The 24,049-nt window shown below is 41.3% G+C and overlaps 1 protein-coding gene across 1 annotated transcript in view; it reads left to right on the top strand.

Moving 5' to 3' along the window:
- The first annotated feature begins 2,633 nt into the window (after positions 1-2,633).
- The window catches only part of LOC115795226 (beta-1,3-galactosyltransferase 1-like), a 170,112-nt gene continuing 148,696 nt past the window's right edge, over positions 2,634-24,049 (top strand). The window contains exon 1 of the mRNA XM_030751056.1: positions 2,634-2,715. The gene's annotated coding sequence lies outside the window, so the exon portion shown is untranslated. The remainder of the gene's footprint in view (positions 2,716-24,049) is intronic.

Genomic DNA, 24,049 nt, shown 5'->3' with positions numbered 1-24,049 from the left:
CCTTATGTTTGTTGATTCAGGCATCACATCTTGAAAATTTCAGTTAAGCTATGAGGAAATATCCCGACAGTTCATACACAAAGTCTTTACCTTTAACAAGTGTGTGTGTGTGTGTGTGTGTGTGTGTGTGTGTGTGTGTGTGTGTGTGTGTGTGTGTGTGTGTGTGTGTGTCGGTGTGTGTGAAATTTCAGATCGATGGCTGCTCCAGTTTACAAGCCAGAATGATCCGGTGCTGCTGTGTTAGTGCTGGAAAGCACAGGGCTTCTTCCGAGGTTCTCCATCTCTTCAGTCCAAGAAGAGATGGAGAATTGGGGCTGTTTCAGCAGCGCATAAAGGGCCAAAGACATATTGGGCAGCAGTTGTTTGAATGTTTTGGCTCATCAGTGTGTTTTTAATGAACAGCAGAGTCAAATCCAGCTGGGGACAGTTCTTGGATGCCATCTCTACTCATATCAGAATTCTGATATGAGTGGAGAAAATTCAAAACGAATGAAAATTTCAGCTCCACAAGGAAACAAAAATGGATTTTGCACAGAGAAGTGATGGTTTCGGGATCATTCAATAACAGACAAAGCACAGTTTTGACTTTTCAATCTTGCAATGGGGGAGACTTTTCACAGAGCCCAGCACCTGAACACTGTGAAGATGAAGTCTCCGAAGAGCATGCAGTCAGTTTTATTGCTTCGATTTATGTCAGAGGTTAAGTTGAATTATAGGTCATGACATTTTGACATAGACATGTGGGGGTGGTGTGTGTGTGTGTGTGTGTGTGTGTCGTCTGGATGTGTGAGACATGAAACTGTTACTTCCTTTTTCAATGCTTAAGTTTCCAGTAAGTACAACATGTTCAAAAAGCCCATATGTGGATTTTGTACACTCAGTAAGATGAGACAGAAAGAACTATGATAACATGTTTACAGCTCCAACAGAAGACAGTAACTTTGGACAGTAATCCCCAGCTCAGACTCCAAACTGTAGATTTTACTAACCTTTAGAGTGCACTGTTGCACAAAGATGTGATCCCCTTCTCTTTGGTTAAGGTCCATGTTCCCAAAGCCAGTAAAGGCGGGTGAAGTGATTTAGGATATTATCTACTTTCTACTGTGCAAAGGTCTTCAGCCACCCTTTATTTGCTTGCATTTTGCTGGGAAAATAAAGTAGTTGCAGTGCTTTACTGAAACATGTGCAAGTATGCATACCTTTATTCTTCATCACAGCCTGAACCCTCTTGGGCATTTCTTTAAGCTGTCCTCAGGAATAGTTCTCCAGGCTTCTTGAACAACGTTCCAAAACTCTTCTTTGGACGTTGGCTGCCTTTTTGTTCCATTCGCTCTCAAGACTGCTTCTATAATGTTGGGTTCCAGCTCTGGGGAGGTCAGAGTGTGACTGATTGTGTTCCACTGAACATTTGACTGTATTGGCTGTAAATGGTATTGGTATCTATGGATTCTATCAGTACTTTTCTGTGCTCACAGTGTTATCAATTTCAACAAGTTCCCCAACACAAATGCAGCCCCAAACAGGGTCTCAGTGTGGTAGATTTCTCCTCACCTCCTCTGTTTAAAAAGCTGACAGTTTGAACCACATTTGAATCAAATTTGGATTCATTGCTTCGTGACAACTGTGGACACTGATTTTCAGTCCAGTTCATTCTTCGCTGTTTTCCTTCCTTAAGAATTACTTGTTGACAGCCGCCCTCTTACTGAGACCGTTTCTTATGTGTCTTCAGTGAACAGCAGATGGCTCACCTGAAGGCTCATCTCTCAGGTTGTGTCAGGTCTTTGTTGGGTTTTTTCCTGTTTCTTTAGACTTTCAGATACTGTTCATCTGCTATAGATATTTTTATAAGGCTGTCACTTGTTCTTTTGTCCTCCACTTGTCCAGTTTCCCCACATTTTTGAAGGACAAGCTGCACACCATGGTGGATATGACATGTTTTTGGCTAACAGCACTTTGGGGATTCACCTTATAGTGAAAAAATACAAATTTATGCCTCCCAAACTGTGTTATACTGTTTGTTCCCTCTCAGCCTCTGAGTTTTTCCCCACTTTCCTTTTGGCCTTTTAATTTAACCTCTTGCTGGATTACACCTTCGCAACTAGACAATACGTACAACTTCATGGGCCTCAGACCCTGAGGGGCACCAAATGCTACAGCCTTGTGAAATGTGATTATAAATCATTTGCTCCATTTAATTAAAAAAAAAACTGACTTATGCAGAGAGATTAATGGGAACTTTAATGGTGGAGGGAGGATAAATATTCAGGTCTCCTTAAATGGTTAATCCAGCGATGCCTTTAATGGCAGTTGAATCAAATAAGCAGCCATTCATGTTGAACTCCCCATACAACCTCCCCCTGCAGCTAATCTGGTATGTATACTTATTTTTGTCCAGATGCCATCACATCACAGGCGCTCGCTCTGTTGCTTCAAAGCCGATCTCCGTTAAACAAAGCAGCATCACCCCGCTCCGCTCCCGCTCTCTGCCGGGCCAGATTGGCCGCCATCCCCCCCTCATCAAGGCGGCCTCTGATTGGACGGTGTCCTCTCCTCCGCTGGCTGCCCCCCCCCCCCCCCCCCCCCCCCGTCTTCCACCTTCACGAGCGCAGCGTGCGGCGCGAGACGCCGAGCAGAGGAGGTTTCTGCGCGTCTCGGAGCGGACGGCTCTCAAATTCCAGGACAAGTTGTAAGGACGGGACACGGACGACGACACGGGTGGGTGCTTTGATAAAGGGCCGGATATGTGGCTTTTCCTTCGCTGTGTGATGTGTCGGCGCGTTTGGCTCTAAATATTCGTTCCGGGCGCTCCCAGGGATGCTGTGTTTGGAAGTGACATTGAGTTAAAGGCTTGCTTAGTCCATCACCTGCAGTTTTGTTTGAGTGCGCTATCTGACCCTTGTTGTGGCTGTAAATTTTGCTCTCTACTGTGGCTGCCCCCCCCCCCCCCCTCCCCCCTCCGAAGGCTGGCACCGACGGTAATAGTGAGATTTAAACTTGCTACTTAAGGTTTACTTTGATAAATTTCCGTCAGTCTTCCGGCGCTCACAGCTGCTGCCTACTGTGTAGTTAGTGGGAATAACTGTGGATTTAAGTGCGTGGCATCATTTAAAGAAGTTGGTTCACAGGTGTCGGGCTTATTTGGGTTTATGAGCACCATAGAGACGGAGAGCGAGGGTAGAGTCAAAATAAATCCAGATAAGTAGATGAGAGCATTGTGCATTTCATAATACTGTGCACTTCATAGCTTGATATCAGATGCAACGGATTTATCTGGCTTCTAATCCATGTCAATTAACATGAACTCAGAAAATCCGTCTGCTCTCCGCTGCATAGCATAAAGGAATGAATGTCACCGTGTCAGATCCTGCTACATTACACCAAGAAGTCAGAAAATAGATAGGAGGCATATACCCTTCAATGGCGAGCTGTTCAGTAGAAATTTTTACCTTAATCCGAGGGTCATATAACACAATTCTCAGTGTCTGCTTGCTGTGAACAGTGTGCCCAAGCCTCCCAAAAATCCATTCCTACAGATTTACTTTGACAGTTGCTTTGAAACAGAACCACCACAGATCTCAAATGCATCTCCCTCCCACAGGACTGATCCTCTTTTTGGAATTACACCACGCTCCCTTGAAGTGCTTACATCAGTACTACTTGACACTGTTAACCGGTGGAGTGTAACAGGAAGGAGCCGAGACCATCTCTTCTGTGGGAGCACAACCTTCACAGCGCTGCCCGGGTCGGTAATTCGGTCTGCTCTGCCAGATTCTCTCATTTAAGCCTGTGTACTGGCTTGCGACCAGACACTGGAATTGTGTGAGTGACGAGAAAGTTCCATTTAATTTCAGAAATGTCCCGCGGTCCTGCATTTGTCTCCTGTGACACAAAATGCAGCGGTTTAATCTCAATTAGGAAATGACATCTGAAAATGGGTACTGGAGGTCTAGTTTGATAAACTGAAATAGAACTCCTCACTTCTATTCTTCTCCTGTCGTGCTGCTTAAAAACTGATTAAGCGCAGGCTTGATAGAAGTAATTTTTTTCCTGCCACTAAAGCTCTGACGGATGTTCAGACTTCGAAACCGTTTCCAGAAATGTGGGTGTTGAGATCGCAGCTGCCAGTCCTTCTAAAAGTCATGATGACATTGATTGTGGATCAATAAATTACTGGTGCAACACCGGAAAGAGGCTCTCTGATTTTCCTCTTTGTACCTTCCCCCATGAAACTAATGAATTTCAGTCCTTAAAAAAAAAAAAAAAGCTGTCAGTGCTAAATCACTATCAAAACACTTCCTTCTCTAAACACAGCCATTATATTTGACATTTGTGCCATTGTAAACCACATCTTATTGGCATCCTGTGAGAGGAAGCCAGTCCCTGGGTGTGCATCTAATAGGTCTGTTGTAACTAATTTAACCCTCATGTGGTGGTTTTATGTGCAAAGGCATCCTGCCTGTTTGATTATCAGACAAATATGATGCACAGAATCGATCTCTCTGAACATTCTCTGTCCGCCTTCATTTTCCTGCATTCCTGTTTTTATGAATCTGCAAAAAGCCCTCTTAATTACATCATATTTTAGGTGCGGAAGTGATTGGAGTTGAATTTATGGAGCAGCAGGGGCCCTCCTGGATGAGATAAACAGTGTATGACATTGATGAATAGCATTTGTATAGAGCACAATAGAAAAGTGTATTACAAACGGGCTTATTAAGTCGTTCACAGTTTCAATACACTTTTACTTTCCTTGTCCACACAATTTAAAGGGAACTCTGTCAGCTTGTGGATTACTGTTTGTTACTGCATGCAGTGGCATTTTGGTGCCCTCGGGGAACATATTTATTTCAAGCGTACAGTATGGTTTGTCAAATGTCAGTGCTGTTTTTTTTTCCCTCTCTCTCTCTCTCTGCTTTGGAACCTGCTACTTTATGAAGACCTTTTATTTTGAAATGAGCTCTTTTTGCTGTCATCAGCTTCAGTTTGTTGCTTTGCTGTTCCTCAGGATTTAGTGTCGAAACACAATCCAGCCTTCGTACAGGAAGGAATCCACATTCCGATACCTCCGCTGAGCTGTGTCAAGACCGCAACAGCAGTGGATACTTGGGCTAGTTGCTGAGCAAGCTATGCTTACCTACGGTTGACATCATCGGGCCCAGCCACATTTTCCCATTGAGGGAAATCATGGAAAATACAGACGACTGTGATGCTGATGCTCAAATATTCAAGGCTGAATTTTCCCTTTTTTGCACTTGTACGTTAACCCTGCACATTGCAAGACCCTTGCCTTCTTTCCTCATGCAGCCAAGCAGCCAGTGTGCTGCTTAAGTGACAGCGACTGTGGCAAAATGCTGAATATACGTAGTGGGATATCTGTAATCTGCAGCGGGATGTATAATGCGATGCAGGCGCACACAGCATGTCATCCATCCGAGCCGCTCATTGTCAGTCTCACTCTTTCACTTTTATTTACCCTTTCAAGGTGCTCACTACACTTTAACATAAGCAGTCTACATAATTAAAAGTGCCCCAAACAAGCCGTGCAAGTTGATTTCACCAGCTATAACGATGAGTAAATTTACCCAGCTGTAGCTAATTAACATTAGGTCTGTGACAACAAAAGGGAATCTGTAGCCTGGTGTCTGGTTAATGAGGTGTCTGTAAATTTATGCAAAGTTAAACAGGGTTTTGTCAAAGAAGCGCGTCTCCATGATTTTTGATCTGGGGAGAAATAACGAGTATGTGGTGTCTTTTTAGTGTTTATTTCCAAACAAGCGCGCTTCTATACTCTAACCTTAAAGCGTGAAAGGCGCAGCAGTTTTATTGATCTCATGTGACGCGTTAACTCACACTACGCACTTTAATCTGCCCTTTTTGTACAGATCAATGGACTGACCAGACTGTGGAGCTCACACAGGAGTGACAACACCTGTTAGTGCTTTTCTAATCTCATTGACTACTCAAAGCACTTCATACGGAAAGCCACATTTGCCTTTTCCCCTCATATTTTTGTTCTTTTTGGAGGAAGCAGGAGTACCCTGAAGACACCCGTGCAGCCACAGGGAAGAAAATGCAAATTCCAGAGACAGGCTTACCTGGAGATTCAAACAGGACCCTCTCGCTTTGAGGCATCAGTGCGTCATTGGATTGTTTCTTTTCAAGTGTGTTTTGGTTTTTATTCAGTTTCGAACCAGCATGATCATAAATTGGTCATTCTGCCTGTTTTTTTGTTTTTGTTTTTTTTGTAATGAGACTGTGTGTGTGTCACGGTGGCTGGTTGGAAAAGTTTGTAACATGCTGCCAAGATTATTTTAGAAGGCAAGTCATGATACTTATTTGTGCATTTTATTTAAATTAACCTTAATTTCAGTGGCCCCTACGGCCTTAAATACAGCATGTATAGAATCAGCAGTTAAATCTGATTTAAGAAAAATTCCCTGAAACTTCATTTGCTGCTTCCTGTTGCTGAATTCTCCCACAGATTTGAATGTCTCTGCCCAGCCTTACAGCATGCTAGCAGGTGCATATGTGTAATGCAAACAAAATGATGCTTCATTGTGTTAGAAATTCCTCCGGATACCTTTGAGCAGAGTTCTCAGCAAAATCAGGAATCCAAAAACGCTGACTGACCAAAGAGCCGTCATCGGCGTTTGAGTAATTCTGATTATGCTACCAGTGTAATATTTACCTCGGCTCATCTCAACTCTGCGAGGACAAAACCAACAACATTATTCTCTCCAATCAGATTTATTATAGAGGCAGGGTTTATTTGTGATTGTTAGCATTTATACATGAACGTTAGCTTGCAATTCAAAATGCTGAAGTCACAGGTTCAATTAAAATTATGGTTTAAAAAAATCAGTTGGATACTTTTCTTCAATTGTTCCACCTTAACTATGCTTAATACTTTAAATTTGTTACGTATTTTGTACATAATTACTGCCCTGTTGAAGCATCTCCGCAGGCCACTGCAGCAGTTGCCCTTGACCTCTTCTTGGAGCAGGGCAAACAGCAAAGAGCATTTCCCTCAGGGGATCAGTGACGTATCGGATTGTTGTTCACTTGGCCTTCTCTCTCAGTAATTGTCAGTTTAATCGCAGCACGAGGAGGCAAACCAGTGGAGAGAGCACTGCCCAGTTGCCTGTTCTCATGCAGAATTAATGGTTTCTGTGTAACAACTCATAATTTACAATGCATTAGATTTTATGACTGTCTGGCTACACTGTAATTACTGATAGGAGGAGGCTGTAACTTACAAGACTGTCATCTTTTATAAGCTCTGAGTTTTGTGCCGCTGCAGCAGTACTAGTTTCTCTCTGATTTCTTCTCTTTCTCTGAGGGTGTTCGCTGGTTTTCTCACTGATCTTCTGTGACCTATGCAGTTCCTACACGCTGGCTCCCCCGTCTTGCCCTCTCTCTTTCAGTTCTGCTCTCCCTCTCAGTGGAGCAGGCTTTTGGAAGCGGCAAAGGCGGCTATGTTTTTCATCTGTTAAGCTTAGTGCCTTGTGATCATGTCTGTGACTATCATCCAAAGTTTATTGGATCATTTGATAATCTTGTTGGCCAGAGCTTAGCCACACGTCACACAGTTCTGCATATGACTCTGCAGGCACAGATGATGCATTCAGATCCAGTAGCACCAAACTGTGATTATACAGTTGTGTGTGTTTGTGTGTGTGTGTTTTTTTTTTTTTTTTTTTTTTTTTTTAAACAAGTCGTTTCAGAAAGTTGGCACATGAATAGAACAATAAACAGCCCAGTTATTTGTCACTGTGTCTGGTTGTGTTAACAGGCTCTGACACAAAATCATGTATGCTGCAGTGATACTGCAGTAATGGCACAGCCAAGAAGGAACTAAATAATGTGTTATCAGTTTTTTTTTTTTACTCGTTTTGTTTACAAAAATGATTGACTAGAAATGACAACACAGTAAGCTGTTAATATCTCAAATGCTCAGCTGGCAGATGTCTCCTATTGTTTTCCTGCAGACAGCAAACCAGCAAAAAGGGAAAATCCTGAGCTTAAACAGTGTCACGGCTTCCCTGCTGGTGCAGTTAAGTTGGTAGGTCATCTCTGAAGCCAGAGGGGGGGTACTAGCAAGCCTGATGAATAGGTCAAAGTATGTTGAACCACAGTTTTTAATGCTGTTTTTTTACCTGTCATCGCAGCCTAGGCTGAACATACAGAATGATCCACACCAGGTTTCGTTAAGAATTTTATGGGCCAAGCCATAGCTGTCAGGCCTCACTTTTGACTTGAGAATACTTTGGTATATAGAGGAGTTCATGGTGATTGCAAGGTGCCCAGGTCCAGTTTCCCACATCATCAGCCCTCTTGGTAGTTGGTATGAAATGTTTGTGCTGATATGCTATGCCTGGTTTTTGCCAGATGTGACGCTGTGCACTGTGGTCCAAAGGACACTGTTCCAGACGTCTTGTGGTTTATTCAGTTGCAGCTTTGCAAACTTGCTGCCATGTTATTTTAGAGAGAAGAGGAAAGTCATACTTGTTCAGTCTTTTTTTTTTTGTAATTGTACTCTCATGAATTTTAACATGCTGAGGACTTTAGAGTCTCCGATGTAGCTTTTGGGTTTTGCTGATCTAAGATCATTGCTGATTTCACTCCTCCTGAATGCACCTGAATGCTCCAGACTAACAAACTGCCAAAACCTCTGGTTTTGTAGAGGTGCTCACGCGTGCTGATCACTTAATGAAGTGCATTTGATTAGCAGCACCTGACTGCTACTTACCCTCTTAATTCCTATGGAAGTAGTAAAGATACATTTAATGTTTCACACGCTGCTTCTGCACTTTGAAAAAAATTTTGTTAAATAAGTAATGATGTGTCAGAATGATGTCATATGACCCCTTTATGTGAACGCACACTGAGGCTGTGGTCTGATTTTAAAAACAACTCTGTGATAATGCTGAATTAGGCTGAGTTTGTGTGCAGTGTGTTGCATTTTTCCAGACCTTTGAGGGTCATCGAAGCTCACAAATCTAGCAGTTGTTGTATCACAGATCAGGGCTGTTTCTCCCTGCACCCTTATCCCTTATTTCCCCTTATCTCATACTCTGTCAGCTCTGGTTGAATGTAGCCTGCTACTGCCTTCCCATTTCCACATGCGAGTCTGCTGCAAAAGCCTGCTGCGCCACCACACTTGGTGCCGGAAATGTGCAGGTTGTCTCCGAGCCCTGGGTTCTTTAATTAAGTTCTGATGATGGGACTTCTCCTGGTTTGCCAAGCTGGCCACTGTGACTAGTGATGTCTGTCAGGTCCCCCTTGGTCAAGTAGATGATTGGAATTTTATCGAAGTGGTCAGATAGCAGGGGGATAAACCCTGTCTGTCATCTCTTGGTGTAATCCTAAAGGTGGTTTAGCCTCCGATGCATTGGGAAAGAAAAGGATTGTTTGGGTTATGGCATGTTTCTGTATTCTCTCTTTTGCCTTGCAGGTTCCTTGTCTCTCTCTAAAAAAAAAAAGCCTGTTTCCCACATTGGGGAGGGGACTTTTGGAAGACATGTTGGACAGGATCGTATGCCTGCTATGCCTTTCAAATTTGAAGACAAATGCTGGGGTCACAAAGTAAAAGCAAAAACTTTTTTTTTTCCCTGATCCCCCACAACCACCACTCTAATCCTCTTTATGAAAGCCCAGCATGGTTCCATACTGATATTTATATGCAGCAGGCTTTAGGGGGAAATGGGATGAAGAGTCAAAGTCTTGCTGTTTATAGTTCTCTCAGCTCAATTAATGAAACACAGAGTGCAGCTTGGCTCTCAGATGGCACAGAGCAAAATATTTAATTTTATTTTCTGAGGCTGTGTGTAAAATATTTTGTACTGCTTTCTGGCATAATCCTCCAGGTGATATTAATATCTCGCTGTGTGAACGCTTGATTTCAATCAGCATCTGCTCTCAATGAGCACATATTCCTCAGTGGACCCAACTAACCCATTTGAATATCCGTACATTTGACACTGAGGCCTAATTATAGAGTATGCATTATTGCATGTGCATAAGCACCATCCAGAACATGGTGAGTCTTTGCCTAACTAAACACAGCACCAATTATTTCAGGTATATGTGATACACTTTGGTGCGTGTTTAAGTGTCTTTATCCTTTTGAGCCCAGTATGTAAATTTAACATTTGCTTCTCAAAATAATATCTCCCAAATTGATTTTGAGAGTAGGCAGATGTAATGTGGAGCAATCTTATTTTTATCCCAGTTGGTCTTGTTAACGGCCTTAGCTCTCAGCTGTTGGAAGAGAAGTAAATTATATTTACATGTGAGCGACAGATATGTATAATAACATTCCTGAGCTGACCTGGACTGAACAGGTGTAATCGCATGTTGCATATGTTGCAGCAGGTTACTGTATACATGATGTTATGATTTGCAAGGCACCACAGGTACTTTCATTCTGATCAAGGATGTAAAGCTGATTTTCCTTTTCAGATTGTATAGATGAAGCTTTTATGTGTTTTTTTTAAACAGGAAGCTTTGTTTTATTTTGGTGGAATATCCTTTAGAATTTGAAGTATAGTCAGTAACGACCTCTGTTTGTAAGATTCACTTTATCCTCTCTATTCAGGAATTTTCTTTCAACTCTCAGTATTGATACTTGCAGCATTAGTGAATTACTCCCTGAAACGTGAGAATGGGGGTGGACAGAACTTGGACTACATTCATGGTGAGTCTGCCTTTGCTTAAGCGATTCGGTTTTAGGCCACTCCTCCTACAAAACTTTTTCAGTTCATCAATATTTGTGGGATGTTTTGATTAAACAGCCGTCATGCCACAGCATCTCAACCTGGTTGAGGTCAGGACTCTGACTCTGCCATTCTAAAGCCTGTATTTTCTTTATTTTTAACCATTCTGATTTACTTTTGTGCTTTGGACCACGGTCTTGTTGCATCACTTACCCTCTCCTAAATTTCAGATAATGGACTACATGGACATCCTTCTGTGAAATTTCTTCATACAGACTTTAATTCATTCTTCCCTTAAATTTTTTAACACTTTCCCCTCCAGAGTATTGTTTTGAACTTACCAGTGACTCATGAATCACTAACCTATTATGATTGCTGAACACCAGTTGCTGGAATGTTTCATCATTGGCAGGGATATTAAGACACAGGAGTAACCTTTTTGCATTGTTATAATAAATTTGATTTTGGCGTGTCCAAATGACATCACCAATTTAAGATGATATAGCAGCAGGACACTGCTTTCTGAGTCTTTGTGTTGATAGGCCAAGTAAAACCAGACTCATGATAAATAATTTACGCCGCTCTTTTTCCTGAATATTGTCATCACATTTGATGTGTTTGCTGCAGGACGAGACTGTAAAAACGAGATATTTGTGTTTGTGAGCAAAAAAAAAAAAAAAAATCATGCCATCCCCTTTCCTGTTGGTAACAAAGTGGCATCACATCAACCAATCAAAAATAATTGCACTGTGTGGCATTTGGTTGTTGAGGAACAGGTGAAAGTTGTGGGATTGATGGTGGCAAAGAGAGAAGATGACTGTGGTTGTGATGTGGAAACACTTGATAACTCTTCAGAGGGAAGCTTGAAGTGTAATGCAAAGCAGAAATGGAGAGCATTTGCCTTTAAAGTAAAAGTTGCACCTTTTGAAACATGTGAGGCACTTCTATTTTGAAGGCAAACCTTCTCCACACACTTTCACACGTACACATTTTTTTCCCCTCACAACCAGTGGTCATCAGACTGGTCTCTAGGCCTGTGTGTGAGGAGCCTTACATGATCTGCTTCATCTCTTAATCCCTTTTAGCTAAAACAGTGAAGTTAATAAAGGCTTAAATCAGCCGCACATGGTGACTTTTACTAAAAGGCAGACTTTTGTGTGTGTACACTGAGTGTGTCTTTAATTTAAATAGCTGCTGAGTTTCTTAAGAAAACAGTCATTTTTTCCCCTTGGTTATATGAAAGAAGCAGCTTTAAGACGTTTCTTGGTCATTAGGAACTTGTGAGTCATTTGTTACCATTTTCTGGCAGTTTCAGGCATTACGGGTCACAACTTCTGCCTATTGCACAAAAATGAAGCCAAAAAATATTATAGAAATGCGTGGTGCCATCTTGGGACCTGGGTGTCGATGTGGTATTGAAGCCCTGCCTACTACTGCGACCAAAAGTGAGCTAATATCGTTGAACTTCACAATGCTGGGCTGCATCCTTGGTTGTTGTGGACCGCTTGTTTTTCCTCATAGTTTGTTTGTGCCCTTAACTTGGAGCTTCAAACTCAAAATACTGAAAATAATGTCAGGGAGTACAGTTTACTGTAAGGGTTACTGTATTCCCTGACAGGAAGAATGTAGACTTGCTTGCACAGTAAATAGGAAGAGGATACTGTTTTGTGCTTCCTGCTGAAGTGTCGGACACTGGAGCACTGGAGTTTTTGTATAAAAACTCCTGTTTGCTTTAAGCCAGACGCTGGGAGGAGGGTGGCATTGCAAGTTGTCTATTACGACTTTAGTCTTACAGAAATCTAATTTGAGATCCATTTATTTGTTGTGCACTGTGATTTTTATTTATTTATTTATTTGGTTCATGTCCCATTTGCTAACATACCAGTAGCTGCCTTCACTTTCATCTGGGGTTAGACCACTGCAAATGTGGCACATGAGTTGCGCTCATTGATGCAGACTGACTCAGGTTGATTACAATATATTGGCAATCTCTCTGCATTTATCTAATTGCCATCATTTAAATGGCTATTATTTGGTTATTTGCAGACCGTCATCAATCTGAATGATTGCATTCAATCGTAGTCACGCCACGGTTGCATGGAGACAGGTTGCCTCCTACCAGCTACTGGAAGTGTTTGCCCAGGAGTGAGGGTGTTGCACTGAACTTCTGGGAGACCAACTGATTAGGGCAGCTACTCTCAATTGGTCGCCGAATGTGAAAAAAATCCCCACAATCTTCAGGCAACTCCCAGTTTTGTCTTAGTCACAAGGAGGTTGCTGTCCTACTTTTATTTTTAGTGTGACTTAGCCATTAAACAGCTCTCCCCCCTCAGCCAGCCACCAGGGGGCGACTGAGGTGTTTTGGCTCCTTCTTCTGGTCAGTTGTCATGTTGTCTGTTTATATACCAAAAAACAAAGAAGCGATCAATTGAAGTCAGCCACTGTGGTACATGACAAAAATAAAAACACCATCATAAAGATGTGTTCTCTGGGCACGTAGACTGCAACCCCATGTGTCTGAAACACTGAAAAATGAGTATCAATATTTGGAGTTTATCTAAGCAAGTGCGCACACTCGGTTCTTCTTTTATTTATTGCACCAGACATGCTTTATTTGCTATTTGACTGTGCTCTCATAGTGGCACAGAGGTAGGAGGGGAAAAAAACAATTCTTCCCCTTGAGCAGCCAAGAAAACACGAGGAGAGGCAAAACACATTTGAGGTTTGTTTGGTATAATCATTTCTTGGAGCGTATTTATTCTCAGGCAGTCAGGGCACCTTTTTATTTATTTATATATTTTTTTTATTTGTTTTCAAGACAGGCAGTGCAGGCTTCCCAGAAAAGCCCATGAATGTGTTTACAGATTTGAATAGTGCATGTTGGACTCTATTACCCTGTCATTTTATAGTGCATACATGCTTTACAACATGAATGCATGGATTGTTTTGGAGCTTTAGCGCTAAAGATCCTTTTATCTGCTTGGATTACTTCAGGAATGCCTGATCTAGTTGCCTTGAGAAATAAAATAATGTAACAGGGCTAAGCTAATGTGTACTCTAGTGAAATGAGCTCTCATATGTAAACTCCATGTATTTTTTACGATGTGATTAAGTCTCACGATTTTTTAAATTTATTTTTTATTAAGAATTGATCAGCTGCAGGCTATGGGATTTACTTAGGCAAGAGTGGCCATTACTATTCAGCGTATCCAAATGGCATGCATTTAACTGCATTCCCTGCTATTCTGTGACTTTGTAGCAGATTTCATAAGGCAGAAATGTGAAAGTCATTAATGGATTATTGTTTAGCCTATGATTTTTTTTTTTTATAAGTTACCTAATTAGTGATTCTTCTTGAGACAGCACAGATTTAATCCCATTTTATATTGAAGATTCCCAGAAAAAGTAAGCGAATGATAATGAAGGTCATAATTACACCTGAAAGCAACAAAACAAACATATTGTAGTAATGTAGTGGAATAAAAGTTGTCAGGTGGAAATAGAATGCTTTCAGTTAATTTGTCTGATTCATGCAGGAGCACAAAATCCAGTTTTTCTTCATGTGGCTACACAGTGATTAGATGTTTGGCTGCTCCCCAGCTCTGTGGATAATCTTTATATTTGGCTCATTTCTCATTCATTCATCAGTCATCAATCCACTTTGCCCAGAGGAAACAGCAGCCTTGGCTCACTGGTGTACACCTGGTGACCTTTCCAGCGAGAATCCGCTTTATAGAAAATTAAAACCTGAGTCATTTAATTCTGTTGACTTAACACTGATTCATCCCAGCCACAGAATAGTAGCTGTGTCACTCTCCTTTCCATCATGTTACTATGAGTGTCACAAAACTAATAAAAGATGTATTTACCTGTTATTGTAGAGAGGAAACACGAAGCTGTCGTCTGTTTGTTGCTGCTGACAGTCCTCCTATTCACATCAGTATAAACAGCCTTTGGGTAATGAACCAGAGGATGGTAGTCCTGCTTTGTGGTTTAAATTTGCAGCTCAGCCTCCCCACAGCCTGTGAGATGTGTTTGATGTGCTATGATGCTAACAGATGCCACAATATTCCTGCAGATTCAAAGTCAAGCACACAACTGTCCCCATACGTAGCATACTTAGGTGAGTTTTATGATCCATTTTTCAGTTTTGCCATTTAAATACTGATAATTTAAATTGCTGACATTTAACAGCTTGTGCTTGACAGGCAGTTTGCCAGAGATCATATTGCAGATAATTCTCCTTTGAATCTTAAAGTGGCCATAATGTATCCAATATAACATGAAACTGGCAATTGAACCCATGGAGTCATGAAAAAGGTGTTACTGAGGTCACAAAATTAAGGAGACGTTAAGCGTTTGCTTAAGTTTTCATTGTTTATAGTGGTTCAACCTGTTAGCATGTTATTTTCTATTAACAATAATAAACAACAAACAAAATGCAGCTAAGATTGAATGGCATTAGTTTTCCAGCCTAGAGACTGGTTGGCAATCACCTGGCAACTAGTGGCTGCTAGGGAATGGTGTGTATCCAGATGGTGATTGGTTGCTGGCAGGCACGAGGTGAAATTTGTTGCAAATAGATATATGGTGTGCAAACTATGGATGACCTCAACAGTCAATGAGGGGGCAGAATGAAATTGAGGGCCACCACAATAGCAACCTGGCTATGAGCCAGTTGCTGAGTTCAGTTGCTGTTGACCACTTACAAAATAAGACAGTTGCCTAGCCAATTGATAGTGGATTACACATTCTCTTGAACAGAAGGGGAATATCTATACCCATATCAATACTGATGTGGACTGGATAAAGTATAAAAGCATATAAAAAGAATATCACATAATTTGATGGAAATAAAAATGATTTGCCTACTGAATTGAAAGAAAGCCTGAAAATCAAAGTAAAAAAATGATACGGCAGGCTTGTCCAATTTGCCAACATTTCATTGCACCAGACTGAAGATGGTATTCAGTAGTCTGTGTGGCCCCCATGTGCTTGTATGCATGCCTGACAACATTAGTGCATGCTTCTAATGAGATGACAGATGTTGTCCTGGGGGATCTCGTCCCAGATGTGGACCAGAGCATCACTGAGCTCCTGGACAGTCTGAGGTGCAACCTGGCTGCATTGGATGGACCAAAACATAATGTCTCAGAGGTGTTTCATTGGATTTAGGTCAGGTAGCCAATCAGTAGGATGAATTCCTTCATACTCCAGGAATTGCCTGCATACTCTCGCCACATGATGTCGGGCATTTTTGTGCACCAGGAAGAACCAGGACCCACTGCAGAAGCATAGGGTCTGACAATAATCCAAAGATTTCATCTTGATACCTAATAACAGTCAAGGTGCTGTTGCCTAGCCTGTAGTGGTCTGTGCCTTCCCAGACCATCACTGACCCACCACCAAACTGGTCATGCTGAATGACTTTACATGCAGCGTAACATTATCCATGGCTTCTCCAGACCCTTTCATGTCTCTCACATATTAACCTGCTCTCATCTGTGAAAAGCACTGAGTGCCAGTGGTGGACCTGCCAATTCTGATATTCTATGGCAAATGCTAATCGGGGTTTCTGAGCACAGGAACCATTAAAGGACGTCGGGCCCTCAGGCCGCCTTTGTGATCGTTTGGTCAGAGACATTCACTCCAGTGGCCTGCTGGTGGTGCTCATCTTGTTCCTACTTGCACAGAGGAACAGATACCAGTCCTGCTGATGGGTTAAGGACCTATATGGCCCTGTCCAGCTCTCCTAGGGTAACTGCCTGTCTCCTGGAATCTCCTCCATACTCATGACACTGTGCTGGGAGACACAGCAAACCTTCTGGCAATAGCATGCATTGACTTGCCATCCTTGAGGAGTTGGACTACCTGTGCAACATCTGTATATGGCACCGCCTCATGCTACCAGTAGTGACACTGATCCTAGCCAAATGCAAAACTAATGAAAAAGATAAGGTAAAAAAGTGGCCTGTAAAGCCTTTCTTGTTTTGGGGGTTGTCTTCTTGTTCCACTCTGTGACTTAGACCAGACCAGATCAATATCCCAGAGGTTTAATTGAGTTGATGCTATACTCTGATTAAAAACTGTTTAATTTTGTGGAGAAGTGTACTTGGGAGGTCGTTAATATACCTGGTTTGTCCACCCAAGCCTATATATGGGGAACACTGGGTTAGCTTGTTAATGGGGATGAAAAACAGCAGAAAGTTTAATTATGTGAAACAGTCAAGGCATTTTAAGTTGTCTGAATAAGAAAAAAAAATATGAACAGTCTTTAACCTTTAAACATTTAATCATGAAAATGAGGCCCTGACAAAATGTGATTTTAAATGAGCTTAAAATCACATTTTGTTCTTATCAGGCGAAGCTCTGAGCAGAACGCTTCTGTTGGACTTTTTTAGTGTTTCTGTGATGACACTGTGCATTCTGTGTAATGTCATGCTTGTACACAGTAGAAGGGTCCCCATGATCTAGAGTTATTGCTCCCTTCCATCACTGCATCTGTGGCAGTAGGCCTGCCATTTTCTCTGCATTCATCACCATTAAGAAAGCAATCAGCGGTGGTGGAGACCAGCTAGGCTATAGGAAACATGCAGTGTAGATGGCAGGACCAGATTCATCCTTCCCCCTCCCTGCTCACCCCCCCCACACACACACAACAACCACCTCAACCTTATCGAGTGCTGTGATCTATCGCAGGAGAAGGCTGGAGCAGTCTTCAAATAAAAGCAATAACTCTGTGGCTGTGGAGAAGGAAATCAGGAGGAAGGCGTGTCCTAGCAAGCCAGATAGTCAGCCTCTCCTAACTCAGCCGCGTATATGAACATACGTTTCTCATTCCTCCGCCTGCCCCTCAGTCCGACCCTCCTTCTTTTGCTGCCTTCTCAGTCAAGTTTATCATGAGCTGCTCGCTGTAGATGGCTTATTGCCTTTTCCAACCTCATCTGTCCGCCTGGCTGAAAAGGCCTCCCAGGAAGAGATTAGCAATCCAATAACTCGTGGAGCAGCAGGTGCTCCCCAGAGTGAATGCTGATGAGAACAGCTAGGACTCTAAAATAGAACAGGCCAGGCAGTATTTGCGAACAGCAAGCAGTCTCCCAGAAGCGTTAACTTATTGGTGATCCTAACTTAAGTTTTCACTGCTGTGCTCTACATTTGTTTAAATCATTTGGAAGAACTGTTCTCAACTAGAGGTTTCCAAATTTGCTGTGATTTGTATATTTTATGTGTATTGGCTGTCCTTATTACTCAATACTGTTAAAGTAGCTAGCAGGTGGTTTAACCATTTGTGTTTTCAATTTAAATCTAATAGTAATGTTTCGTCTCTTGCCAGTGGTCAGCACATTCAAATTGAACAAAATTCAACATTAGTCAGGTGACAACCAGTCTGTTCAGCAGTCTCCTACTTCCTTTTAATTCTGCTAACCGTTGAACTTTGACCCAGATTTGATTTAGCTGTTCAACATCCTTAATGCTAAAAATGGACTCTCCACTCTTTACTTGAAGCAGTCCGTGACCTCCTTTAGCATTCAGTGTTGCTGAGGCCGGCTAACATTTCTGTTTTATTTCCTTTACTTGATAATAACAGTCTATAGAACATGAATATTATACCATAGTTTGCTTGATTTTGAAATCTGTCTCAATGACAGAAGTCATTTAGACCCCCCCCCACACACACACACACACACAGACACACACACATTTTCATTTATTTATGCACACTATTTTTTTTACATCAGTGTACTGTGATATTTTCTTATGCATTTTGAAGGAGATTTTCTGGTTGTGCTGTTTTCTGCTATGCTGTTTTTTTTGCTTTTATATGTGAAAATATGCCAGTCCTCATCTGCCTGCCTCACAGCAGTGAGCTAGCTTCATTTCACCTCATCGTTAACAAATTTAGTAACTTTTCATGGTGCCTTTCTTTACAGATCACCTCCGATAGATATATTAAAAACAGGACAATAATGTGAAAGGAGTTCAGGTCTTTCTCTCCTGGAACTCCGCTCCAAGAGTGAACACATTTCTCTCCCTCTGTTTATTAAAACAAGTTCATTTCAGTTGTCTGTAGGGATGGGACGCTCAATACTGACATTTCAACGCTGTTTTCTGTGCGTTCTCAAAGCTCGGGTGTTTTGAAAGACTGCTCCGAAGTGAGGTTCAAAACACCCACATCGCGTGACCATGGCTTATTGAGTTTCTGGCATGTTTCACCCCAGTGTAGACAGGTGGATTACCTGCTGCTTATAGGCAGCTGAGGCGCCATGATTCCTTTTTTTTTTGTTTTTACAAACTCATTTGTGCTGGGCTTTGTAATTACTGACTTTGTTTTTAACACCAGCTTTTTTATTTATTTAAAAGGCACATTATAGTAAAAGAAAACAATACCTGATATCGCTCATTATTTCACTTACTCACTGAGATACAGAGTGTAATTAAATAAATATTACCATATTGGAGTGATAACTCATATTGATGTGAGAGCAAGAGCACGGGAAAGACAGACTGCTGGGCGAGCTCCATTGACTTAAATCAACAGAGAGAGAGAGAGAGAGAGAGAGCTGTGCACTGCGCTGTAAATTCATGATCTCAATAGAAACCACCTGCGTTCAAAGAGAAAATATAAATTTTCAGTTTTAATTCCCATCTGTCCTATTTTTTAAACTTTCAGCTGAAAGCATTATTTGCAGCATCAGTTGACTTCATCCTCACCCTAACCTGAAACCCGCATGCTGCACAGCCAGAAGCTGAAGGAGTATTCATATTGTTTCAAAATAAAAAAAAAAAATTCTTAACAATTCTGATGACGGATGCATTTTCTCCCTTTCCTGTTTATACTCGCAGTGATACTTCTGGCGTAAATATCTCAAACAGGAGAGAGGTAACCCAAACCCCAGACTCAGACTGAGTAAAACATCATACGCATGTCACAAGATATGACGTCCACAGCAGTGTACATACATAAAACCTGCCAGAGCAGCTTCCAGCTTTGACAGTGTGCAGAACAAACCTGATGACACAAGAAAACTCAAGTCAACCAAACACGTCCAAACTTTGTGGGTTTTATTCCAACGCCGACTCAGCCCCAAAATGGCTGAAAACCTTTGTGGTTATCACAATAAATATTGAAAAATTAGGCATAGACTTACTCAACTGTAAGACTCAGTCAGGCAATAAAGCTGAGGTTGTGTGTAACAACTGTGGTGAGGCAAGCCATACCCATCCATTTAAAATAACCCAGAAGTACAAACCTGTTTTGTGCTGAGACCAAAACTGTGCTTCTCAAGATTCACTGTTTGTGTCACCTTTAGCAAACATGCTGGTAAATGTCACATTGCTCTCTGCTCTGTTAGACAAAGGTTGCTACAGGCCAAATATATTGCCAAAGAATTATGGGACGTGTAGCTCCTGAGTTGCTATATCCTCTGCTGTTGGGGACTGATTTGCCCATTTTGTTAGATCTTATGCAAGAGCAAGTTATGTGGGGCAGTCAGCAGGGCTTGAAAGGCTGGTGTTACCTGAGCCAGAAACTAAAGGCTCAAATCCTGCTACTGCTAATTCTGTTTTTGCAGCTTTTACAGCTTGTTACTTCTGAGCTAGGGCTGTATTGATTCAAGTAACTTGATTATTTCAATCATTATTCGTTTAATCCACAACTCTGTAGTGCTCAGTTGTCACCATTTAAGTGCAAGTGTTTCACCCGCACTTGCAACTAAAAACAGACCTGCAATAGAAATGTATCTAGGAGCATGTGCCATTTGGTGTGTTTCCAGTCGCTGCATAACCCAAGCCTGCTTTAGCTTCAGAGCATGAACTCCAAGATTTTCTGGTCGAGTTCCTTCAAGTCATCTAGGTTTGTATTGTAACATTTAGGAAAAGATACTGTTATAGTTTGCATCCAAATGTCACATTTCACCTCTGACCTCACTTTTACCTTTGACATCTGTCTTTCTCTCAAGTTGACACCAAAGTGCATTATATCTTTAAAAAAAGTACTGTATACTGTAGTATAATATTATATAACATTACGTACTACTACATAATGTTTGTGTAATCACGGTAAGCATCTGTAATGCTACCCTATCTGATTTTTTTTTTTCCGCACTACAAACTTCTTAAAGTATGTTTAGAAAGAACACAACATAATGAATATATAGAAAATAGAATACTATTCCCTTTAAAGTAAATACTGCCCAGAGAGTGAGCTGCCTTGGTGGAGTTTTGTGCTCTCAGAATGCTTCTAGATCATGCCCCCACCCTCCTTGATCACTTTCTGTGTCCGCAAAACCAAATTCATCGGAAAGTAATTTTATGGCCACCATTTTCATTTTATCACGTTGTGTTTTAGTGTTCTAACTTTTACATACTTTCATACTTGCTTCAAGTACATTTTGTCTGGTTTATCTTACCTGCTCTGGCTCAGCAGTTATATTAGCACGTGCAGTTTTATGGACCTGTTTATCACTTTTTTTTTGCCGTGCTGTTTTGTTGTTTATTGTTATAGCCCGTAGTGATAATGGAGAGACACTGGTGATACGTTCTTCACTCTGATTTTGAAAATGATGTGTTGAACAGTAAGTTAAGCACTTTACCATGAAAATAAGGTCAGTCTCTTTGTGTAGATAGTAACTACTCAGAAAGACATCATTTTTAAAATCTAGGGTAGGATCCATAAATAAGATGAACTGAGTGTCACTGAAATGATGTCTAGCAAAACAGCGTTGAGCAGTGGGAAAGTAATATTTATATACTGTGCATAAAAAGTCATATTTCCACAGAAGTGTGATGCAGCCTTGGCTTAACTGCTTTTCTTTTACTTTATTCTTGCTTCTGATATCAGTCCTCCAACAAAAGACTACACCAGCTCAGCACAAAACAAACTGCAGGTACATTTTTTTTTTTTTTTTATGGGGAGCACAAAAGAGCTTAAACATCCTATAGTGGCACTGCAAGTCGTCTCTCTTGTCCATAAATCCCTTCTGGCTTTCTGCTACATAGAGTGTAGTGAATTTTTGCGCTGTGCTTGTGTTATCAGTATTTTGTTTTCCTCAGCATCACGGGGGCTTGTGTTTTCATGATAAAGAGCCAGGAGGAGCTTGTTCCTTAAGGCCAACTAAATGTGATGGGCCACTGTAGTGTTACAGTGTGCGAATCACAGCATAGACAAGGTCTATTGGCACCTCTCAGTAGTCAGCAATGGATCATCTTTAAAGCAATGAAGGCTGCATTTGTTTTGGAATGTGATTACAGGGTTCAGCAGGGATTATTTTTAGGACTATAAAAAATGCCCCTCAAAAAGCTCAGCGGTGACATGCGGCTGATGCCTTCTGAAGCCTTGTCCTTATCTCTTTCACAGCTTTCATCCTGATGTTAGATTCTCAGAAAGCGTCAGGCTGAGATAATTTCCAGGTGCTGCTGGAATCATTCAAATATCTATTTTTGATAACTGAACAGTGGAAACATCTTAGAGGGAGAGACACAGCGAGAGCTAAAAGGAGAGACTGTGATAAAAGGATTGTCTTTGCTATGCTGTTGGATGTTTGCCATCTTCAGTAAGGGAAAGGGCATATTCAGGCGGGTGAATGGGAGGCACAGGTGCAACAAAGGATCTCCACTAATTGAGTAAAACACAGAAGCCCTGGAGGGCCACACCGGGTGCTGTGATACCAGTCAGGGTTAGATGAGGTCTACGACTAACGAAGAGAATCCTCCCCTTCACCGTTCCTCCTGTAATTGCGGTTAGCCTAATCTGTCCCCCGACCTCCTCCTGTCTGCGAAGGGGGAAAAATATCTGTGGAGCTTTGAGCAGTCATCTGGCACGAGTCTCTGCTGTTGGCTTTGCATTCAGCAACCTGCAAGATGAGGAACAAATGAAAACTGAATTACTATGCTGGGAGATTAATGGAGAAAAATGAAAAATGATTGATTGTATCATACAGGGACGCCAGTGTTACAGGTGTCTCGAGAGCAAAGACGGATGCCAGGCTTTCAGACTTTGGCACCCAGAGTTGCCTTGTGTTCCAGCAAATGATAGGCCTGTGTTATAATAAAATAGGCTGCTGAAAACCACCGTGATATTAATTGCGACAGGCATGCCCTCCTCCTTCATCTGCTACCAGTGAAAGAATGTCTACCTAACAAGGAGAATCTGTCCTCCAAGAGTTTCTTTCCTGTCATCGTAGCAGAACTGAATATCTGTTAAAGCTAGAAAACAGAGGACCTCATTGTGCTTGCCTGGTTTTGATCAAGAGAGTTTTTCGCAGAGAGTGGAGGCGAACTGGCTGCTCTTTAATGCTGCTTACTTTTCATGTATGGATACAATTTTGCTTTTTTTGACTGTAGATTAACAGCTGTGAACGTTTCTGTAAAACCTCTCCTGTATAATTTGGTCCCCAGCTAGTTCATTATCAATGAGGACATATTGGCTGTTTGCATTTTGGCTATGATGTTAGAATAATACAGAATTGAGCTTTAACCTTTGACCTGGTGTATATTTTCATTCTAATCGATACAGATCAGGAAGGCTTTTTCGAAGGCGCCAAGTCATGTTTTAAAATTTCAGGGGACACAGCAGAAATGAACTTGTTAAAGGAGACTAAAAGCTGAAAATTGTCTTTTTCCTCTTTATTTTTATAAATGACTCACTTTGCATTTATGTATGCTTGGGCTGCCTGATTGTGGCAAAAATAATCAACTCTCTAATTTTAACATGCATTTATTGAACTCTGTTAATTCAATTAAATGAAAACATCATTTCATATATAATGAATTTTCCTAAAATGGGTTTACTAATCATAATGTGAATTTTGGTGTGTGGCATCAAGAATATTCTTATTTTGTCAAATCTTATTAGAAAAAGTAGATTAAAATGAACAAATGACTTCTTTGTCATTGCTGCAGGATGGGGTCACAATGACCTCCCTGCTGGTTTTGAATTCTTGCAGTTCTAGTGTTAAATATTCAACTAAAGTCAAGTAAAATATATATGGGAGAAAAAAACAGGTAGCGAGGATGTCCTGTCATAACTTAAGGTCCCAGCATGGGAGTGCATTTGGTGCCGCTAGAGACATGAGAGATATGGTACCCAATGAATTCTGAATTGAAATCTATTCTGCAGCAGAAAAATCTAACTTCTAGGGATAAAAAAAAAAAAAAATCATTTTTAAGTCAGCAAAGTGATTAAGCTGCATTTTATCAGATTTGACAGGTGACTATACATGCAGTTGCTTTATTCAGTGAAATTAAAGATTCCTAAATTAAAGTGAAGCTTTAGATAATGCTTCAAAATAACTGCTGCCTGGAATCATTTCAAGATGACTGCTGAGTGGAAAGAC

Source organism: Archocentrus centrarchus, chromosome 2 (assembly GCF_007364275.1).
Source record: "Archocentrus centrarchus isolate MPI-CPG fArcCen1 chromosome 2, fArcCen1, whole genome shotgun sequence".
Classification (NCBI taxonomy): domain Eukaryota; kingdom Metazoa; phylum Chordata; class Actinopteri; order Cichliformes; family Cichlidae; genus Archocentrus; species Archocentrus centrarchus.
The sequence above is the reverse complement of the archived record's forward strand: the minus strand, read 5'-3'. Positions and strand labels throughout refer to the sequence as shown.